The sequence below is a fragment of the Cryptomeria japonica genome, chromosome 7 (assembly GCF_030272615.1).
Source record: "Cryptomeria japonica chromosome 7, Sugi_1.0, whole genome shotgun sequence".
NCBI classification, from domain to species: domain Eukaryota; kingdom Viridiplantae; phylum Streptophyta; class Pinopsida; order Cupressales; family Cupressaceae; genus Cryptomeria; species Cryptomeria japonica.
In genome coordinates, this window is record NC_081411.1 from 281,053,951 (window position 1) to 281,062,256 (window position 8,306).

The window sequence follows — 8,306 nt, forward strand, 5'->3', positions numbered from 1 at the left end:
CTTGATGGCTTAGCAAGCATTTCATCACTATAAAATTTGGGAGTCAATGCAAATGCAAGAAGATGTAGTGGGGTGGTCATTTTGTTCCACCGCTCAACACAAATTGATTGAACCTCTTTGAAGAAAGTTTCTTCGGGATCTTGCTCTTTTGCATTGATGATGGCTTTCATTTTCTCAATCATCGAGTCAATGCCATCATATACCTCTCCCAAACATGGGTGATCCATGTTAGTATAACGGATCATACTCATGATGGGCTCAGTGAAACTCAAAAGATATTCCACTCGATCCCACCAAGTGTCATCTAGGATCATGCGCTTTACATTTGCTGCCCTTTCAGTATTGGATTGCCTCCATAGGGACCAACTTTGACTAATTACCATGCTAGCAAGTGGCTGTCGCACCTTCACAAGTCGCCTCAAGATGATTGTGTTGGATGCAAATCGGGTCTCGGCAACCTATTCAAAAAATAAAAATAAAAATTAGAATACAAAGAAGACATGATAAAAAAATAAAAATTAAGTAACCATCAAAGTGAAATGTAGATTTTAAAAATTGAAGTGTTTCAATTACCTTTAGCAACTCCAACTGTGAAAATGATCTAAAAATGGCTTGTGACATGTTATGGTTTGTGATGAACATTTGGATCTCTTCAGCCTCAACATAAATTTGTTTGATCCAATCTATTTTCCTGCCTATCTTTTGTAGCATGAGGTTGAGAGAGTGGACAGCACAAGGTGTCCAAAATATGTGTTCAAACCGTGTCTCAATCAACATACCTACAGCTCTACAATTCTTTGCATTGTCCGTTATTACTTGGACAACATTTTGAGGTCCCACATCCTGAATGCATTGTATAAGGATGTTAGCAATAAATTGTGCATCCTTCACCTGTCCCTCACAATCCACAGCTTTCAGAAACATTGCCCCCTTTAGGGCACACTGCAATTACATTAATTAATGGCTGATTTTTGGTATCCTTCCATCCATCTGAAATGATGGACACCCCTGTTTGTTTCCATGAATTTCTAATGGGAGCCAATGCATTGTCTATGTTTTTTACCTCCTTTGCTAGTAAGGTACTATGCACCTTCTCATAACCTGGCCCTGTGTACCCTTGTGGAGCCTCATTTACCTTTCTCAACATATCCTGCCAATATGGTGATCGTACCACATTAAATGACAAACCATTTGCATATAGACATCTTCCAACGGATTGATCTGCAATCTCTCTAGCATCATTCTTAAATGCTCTCTCTAATGGTCCCCTGCTTCTCTTCACAATAACAGGTTCTTCACTAATTGGGTCCAAGAATGGGTGGCTCTCTACCACGATATCAAGAAAATCGTTATAAGATGGAGAAGTAGGGGGCCTCTTTGATTTACTTCCTCTTCCTGTCAACAAAGGATGGTTTGAGGCACGACCAACTCTTGCATCTGCTTCCTCTTGCTCTCTAATATATCCTGCTATTTCTTGAGGTGACATCCCATTTCCATCCTTTCCTAGACATGGTTTGATTCCTTGTTGGGGAATGGCACAAAAATGGGCTTTGACACGACTGTAGGAGCTAGTTTTTTTCGTACTACAGAAGTTGCATATCCATAAAAATGTTCCACCACCTTTTACTTGGTCTATTATTTTGACATATTTCCATAAAGGTGAATTTGGGTCAGTTTTGAAAGCCCGTTGAGGAGTAGAGCTAGTAGTCGTTGCCATTATGATTTCTACAACAAATTAAAAAATAATTATTAATATTTAATAAATTAATAGTAAACAATAGATTCTAAATGTTAAATATATAAAATTAAACTTAATAATTTATTTAAAATGAAAGTAATTAAATTTTAAATTTTAATTACACAATTTATTATACACTATAGTTTGTTTAATAGTCTGTTAAACAAACAATTTAACAGACTATTAAACAAACTATAGTCTATAATAAATTGTGTAATTAAAATTTAAAATTTAATTACTTTCATTTAAAATAAATTATTAAATTTAATTTTATATAAACTATTAAATAAACTATAATAAAATTTAACAAACTAATAATTTTTTTTTAAAACTATAATAAAATTTAATTATTTAACAAACTATGATAATTATTTTAACAAACTTTAATAAAATTTAAAATTTAAAACCTGCAGTAGGGAAGCCCGAAAAAATGGAGGATGCGCCGGAAAGAATGGGCGCTGGTCGTCGGCAGTCGCCCTCCTGCCTGGCACCTCCCGTCTCGCCTCTTTGTGTCGTCGTCGTGCCTCCGTCGCGCCTCTGTGCCGTCGTCGCGCCTCCGTCGCGCCTCTGTGCCGTCACGCCTCCTGCCCTAGCGCCTCCTCTCACCTCTGTCGTCGCGCCTCCTCTCTCACCTGCGTTTTTCGGTTTTCCTTTCACTGTTTCGCGTGGAATGGTTTTGCGGTTTTTTAACTTTTAGCTTTGCTTTAGGGTTTAAAACGTGAAAAGACATGATTCGACCTGTGAAAAAAGCCTTGAAATTTGTGACCGATGCGGATTCGTCAAAAAAACCCTATGGAATTGCCACGTCTACACCGGATGCGTCTGGAATCGTGACTCCAAAAACAGATGCGTTTCAGGAGGCAAAAATCAGTACCCTGTCCGAATCCACAGGGATTCCGGGTTGAATCCGAATCCGATACGTATCGTATCCAGATTTGGGGGCAAAACCTGAAGTACCGGTAACTTAGCCCGATAACCATTAATAATCGAGGCACATCAATATAGTCATCCGATAAATGATCAGGATAAAATATAATTCTGAAATAAGTGATTGGTATTAACATGCAATTAGGATGATAGCTATTATAGTTATCATATGATAGCTATGATAGTTATAAGTTTGGTTTGATCATAGCATGAGTAATATCATCGATTATGCATATAAGATGATTATGACAAGTTCATTTATTTAATCATGAGGTCTATGTTTATATTGTAGTTATATCGATAAGGTAGATGGTTGAATGAGAGATAAATGAAGTCTCTCATTCAATCATTTATCTTACCGAAGCTACTAAGTTTCAAAAAATAAACAGAGCATAAGATAGAAGAGAAGGGACTCTTTGAAAAATTAACAAACATTCAACTCTTACCAGCTATGGAGGATCTTTTACCACCAAAATTAGTAATTTTGATGAGGGGTTCATCCTCAATCAATCCTTGAAAGAACAATCTGTTCACTCGGATATGATCTTGTTATATATGCACCCTTCAATAATCAAAATGAGAGCCAAAATCTCCTTTCAAAATAAATAATTTTTCCCCTTTTAGAATATAAAATTAACCTATGTTCAAGTCCCTTTTCCCCTAGGCATCCATTTGAGGGGACATAACATCATTTTATTAAAATTAAAACATTAAAGTAAATAATGTAATATTAACTTTATAACTTTATTGTAATAATTTAAATAATCCTGACCACATTGTAGAAACCATTGCCAAGGCACCAAATACAAAAACTAAGCACTCTAAGAAGCAATTGATGCTGAATAGTGATGTCGAGTTCCAAAATGGGCACTTTAAAAAATAGCAATGTCCTTCAGGAATTGTAGAGAACAACCCAGAAGGACAAAAGTGCTACAAAGAGTGTCACGGCAAACTAGAATATCAACTCATAGATGGAATACTCGCAGAGTTTTGAAAACCTCACTAGTTTTTTTGCTCGACAAGTATTTACACCATTAACTCACAAAAAACTCACAGAGTTATTGAGAAAAACTTGGTGAGTTTTTCCCAAGTTTTTCACAAAAACTTGGCGAGTGTCTGGCAAAAACTCGTCTGCATAAAAAAAGAGAGGCCCAAACACTTTTTTTTTCAAGTCACTCTCATTCTTTTCATCAAAATTTATACATGAAATATAACATCACATTTGAATATGTCTTTTTCCTTTCTTATACTTTAAGTTATATTTCATGTATATATTGACAGGATGTTTGAGAGTGGTTTCAGATCTCTAGGAGTTATAATGCAAATTCTAGGTTTTAGATCTTTTAAATTTTCAGACTTAAGTCAAATTTCAGTAATCAATAGGCTCCTATCGGCATTCTCTCGCTCTCTCTATCTTACTTTATCTGCTCCGAATTTTAGACCTATCTATCTCCCTATCACTCTTCCTCTATCCCCTCTCTCTAACACTCTCTATCTCACTCTCTCCACTCACCCCCAAGATCTAGACCTATCTCTCTACCCCTCACTCTCTCACCCTCGGACCCTCGCAAGGGGTGCTACCCTCCATCTCATTTTGGCGAGGTGGACGAGCCACATGAGACTCCTAGGACTAGACCCTCTAGTTCTATCTCTCCCCTATTTTTCTCAAGAGCTGGGAAGAGGGAGATGTAAAATGTTTTTATGTAGTATTTACTTTTAGTCTTACAATAACAATTGCTATTTCATTTTGTTTCAGTCTATTAACCATTAGCATTCTATAAGAGGATGCCATTTTGTACCCAGTTTGCATTTAAATCAATCGAATATATCTAGACTTAGCTTGTTTCTTTTGTTTACTCATTTATTGACTCATTGGATGCATCTCTTCATTGAATTTTGCAAAAAAAATGCATTTCAAATTAAATTTAAGCAATTTTTTAAGTTGTTGAGTTTTTTGCCAAGATTTCGCTGAGTTTTTTTTCAGGCCTTGGCGAGTTTTTGTTTTTGGTGAGTACTTCAACTATGCATCAACTAATCATCACACTAACTCTCCAAGACTCTTGGACTTCTCTCCAACACATTCAGAGGCTTATGGGAAACCCAAAAATTGGCCAAGCGCTCACGAAACAATATTGTGTAAAGATGGAGATATTACACACCCACTCACTCAAAAAAAGCTATAGAAATTGAATAGCTGTCATGATTTAGATTGGTCAAATTCTCCAATTTCAGCATTATCCTTTGAAGAATGAAGATTTGGTTAGAATACTAAAATAGCGAGGACTTGGCATTGGAGAAATCATAGTGATAAAGTTATGAAAATGGCATGCACTATGAAGGTCTAGGTGGTCTCAAAGGCCTTAATTTGGGCTTGGGGGTGGGAGCTTTGTCCCTTTATAGTTAGAGTATTTTGTCTTGATTATGTTTGCTTGCTTGCTTGCCTATCCCCGGCTATGTGTCAATGTTTTGTCAACTTGTGGGAGTTATTAGAATTCAATTCTTGTTAGTAAATTGTTGTGTTTACTTGGCAGCCATTGATGGTTTTATACAGTTCATAAATTCGAACTTGAAGAGTACTCGACAAGCCCAAATTTTTGACTCGACAAAAACTCGGCAACATAGAAAGTACTAAAATTAAAATTTCTTAAGAAACATATTTTTTGCAAAATTCAATTAGAATGAAAATTGACATCTGAAAAAGAAAATGCATGGTTTTATAGAAAAAAAAAAGTTTTGAAAAATGCTTTTTAACTAGTGTTTTACTTGAGTAGGTAATTTTTCCCATATTTTTCTTGTTTCTAAAAAAACTCGCAAGTTAAACTTGTTAAAACTCACAAAGAAAAAAAACAATGTACTTGGCAACTTGGAGAGTACTTGTAGGGTTTGCAAACAATGGTTTTATATAGATCTGTTGTAGTCAAGGAAGATAATGTGATCCTTGGCAGATAATCTTTGTTTTACTTGTATAAGAACTTCATGTGAGTAAAGATATATCATACTGTTCATCTTGTATGTATTGTTATTTCTACTCATATTTTATGTGTTATTTCTACTCATATTGAAGAGTAAACATTGGTGTCATTGTTTTAGAGAAGTCGAGTTTGATTTAAGAAATTCATGCCTTTAGGTCCCAATAATGATAGGAAGATACCACAATGTGGTCAAAACTAAGAAATTATATGATTTTTAAGGCTTGTAGACCAAATAGAACAAAGGAGAGGACTATGAGAGGTAGCTGAAGAGGTTCTAGCAATGGAAATTTGAAGCCAAAGTTTGTCCAGAAGCAAAAGTTGGAGCATTAGTTGAAATCATAGTTGGGAACAAATAATAAAACAATCAACTCACAACGAATAAAAATATAAAGAAAGAGCAAGTGGAAATAGCAAGACATCTTCCATTACAAGACAAAGCGTGGGTTGACCTTGCAAATCAAGTTTTGTAGAAGACTCACAACCTTCTCTAGATGAGGAAAGTCTTTGTTGATAGATGGAATCTTTCACGAGTGGAGAAGGTGAAGTACATTTGAGCAACCTTCAAAGCATTGAAGAGTTGCTAATAAAAGAAGAAACCAAGCCAAAAATTCTTGGGTCAAGTGTTGGAGCATACAAAAGAGAACTTGAAGGAAAATAAGTGTGCAAAATGTTGAAGCTGCAAGAAGAGTAGAGAATTTTAATGTTTTTGAGAGTGTCAAGAAAAGCTTTGGAGTGTTTGAGTTAGAATGTAATAAGAAGCCCTATTTTTTTTTAAAATATGTTCTAATAGAAGGTAAGATGCAATGCAATGTCTTCCATTTTTTGATCTCCCAGTTCCCAAGATGGGCAAGGTGAGAGCATACAGTGTTTAGAACTATACAATTAACTATAATGTTGAAACTGAAAAGGAAATGCACCATGTGGCAAGCTGGCCAATTCTCACCTATGTAGTGGAATGCTTATGCAATATTGAAAAGAACGAACATTTCATGCTTATTCATCATAGTGTGTAAATACAAAGCTTCCACTTATTTAGTGGGTAAACAAAAGGTAGTTCCCACTTATTCAGTGGGAAAACAAACGAGGCACTTCCACTTAAATAGTGGGAAAGTTAACAGGTCACTTCGATTTATGCAATGGGAAATCAAATTATAAGTTTCCACTTGTTTAGTGGGGTAAGTACATTCATCAATGAGAAATGAGCGAACTCATTGGTTGTACTACCATCTATAGTTACAATATAAAATGGATAGAAATGACAATTCTTCGGTGGTATAACCATACAAAGTATTACAAGGTTAATTCATATGCATTACAAAACACCATATAAGAGGAATAATTGTTGATATGAATTGATATAATGCTGTTTACAAAATATTGTTGCACAACCCTGCTGCGACCATTTCACACAAATCGCCCCATCACAAATGGGGACCCCTCTTTTGTTTGCTGTTTTAGGAGTTTGTTAGGATAGAATACTAGAACGATCCTTTTGACAATGAGTAAGTTTGAGTTGATCTCACATTCGACACTTTGAAGGTCAAGAATCCACACCATTCGTTGGTTTTGATTGAAATGAGGCACAAATTTGGCTAAGGTAGGCTACTTTTGGAGGGAAGTATTCTAAGTTTGCATTTTGAGGATCAGTCATTGACCCCTCAAAACTGCGACATAAGCTTCCAGGCTTAGTCATGGATCCCCCAAAAGTGTGACTTAAGCATTTTTTAGGCATTTTTTTGCTTTGGTCTTGCACAACATTACTTTCGATTGAAGATCATCATTGTTTGACAAGGATGTTGCTAGGATCAAGCAATATCAAGTGAAGAAGGAAAGCGGCTACTTCAATAATCACTGCCTTTGCTTCCTTCAATGAGTGACTTAGGAGATCAAGCGATTTCCTTTGCTCGTCTAGATGAGCGATTAAGACTTCCTTTGCCTTCTCTAATCAGCGACTTAGGGATTTTCATTGTCCTTGTTGATAAAGATCAATAGGGTGAGTGATTCAACCTCCATTCAAGCTCCCAATGGGCATTGTTAGGCATATCGGACTGCATTTCCATTGCTATGCCCAAATTTGTGACTCAGAGATTTTTATTTCCTTTGCTGTTCAAGATCAGCAAGATGAGCGATTGCATTTCCAGTCAGTGAAGAGGCATTTCCTTTGAGGGTGTAAATGTGCGACATAAGGTTTTAATCATTTCCTTTGACCCCTTGGAAGTGTTACATAAGGATTACATGATTTCCTTTGCTGTGTCAAAAGTGTGACATAAGGAATCACATTATTTCCTTTGATAGGTGAAAAGTGCGATTTAAGGTTTAAGGTGATTTCCTTTGATAGTTGAAAAGTGTGACTTAAGGTTTAAGGTGATTTCCTTTGATAGGTCAAAAGTGCGACTTAAGGAAATGCTGATTGAATGGGCCCCACGACTTGAAAGAGGAGCGTTTTTTATTTAAATTTGAATTTGATGATTCAAGTCGGCCTTAGAAGTTTTATTGCAAATCATTTAATGATGTTGGCCTTGTGATGAATTACCACACCCCTTCAAGCAACTATAAAGATTTGTTTGATCATTTCATTTGATCAAACTAAAAAACGATTTTTATTAAAGGTAGTGATTCCTTACATGCTACAACGAATTCATCCCTTGAGCAAAGACGATTTTGATTGA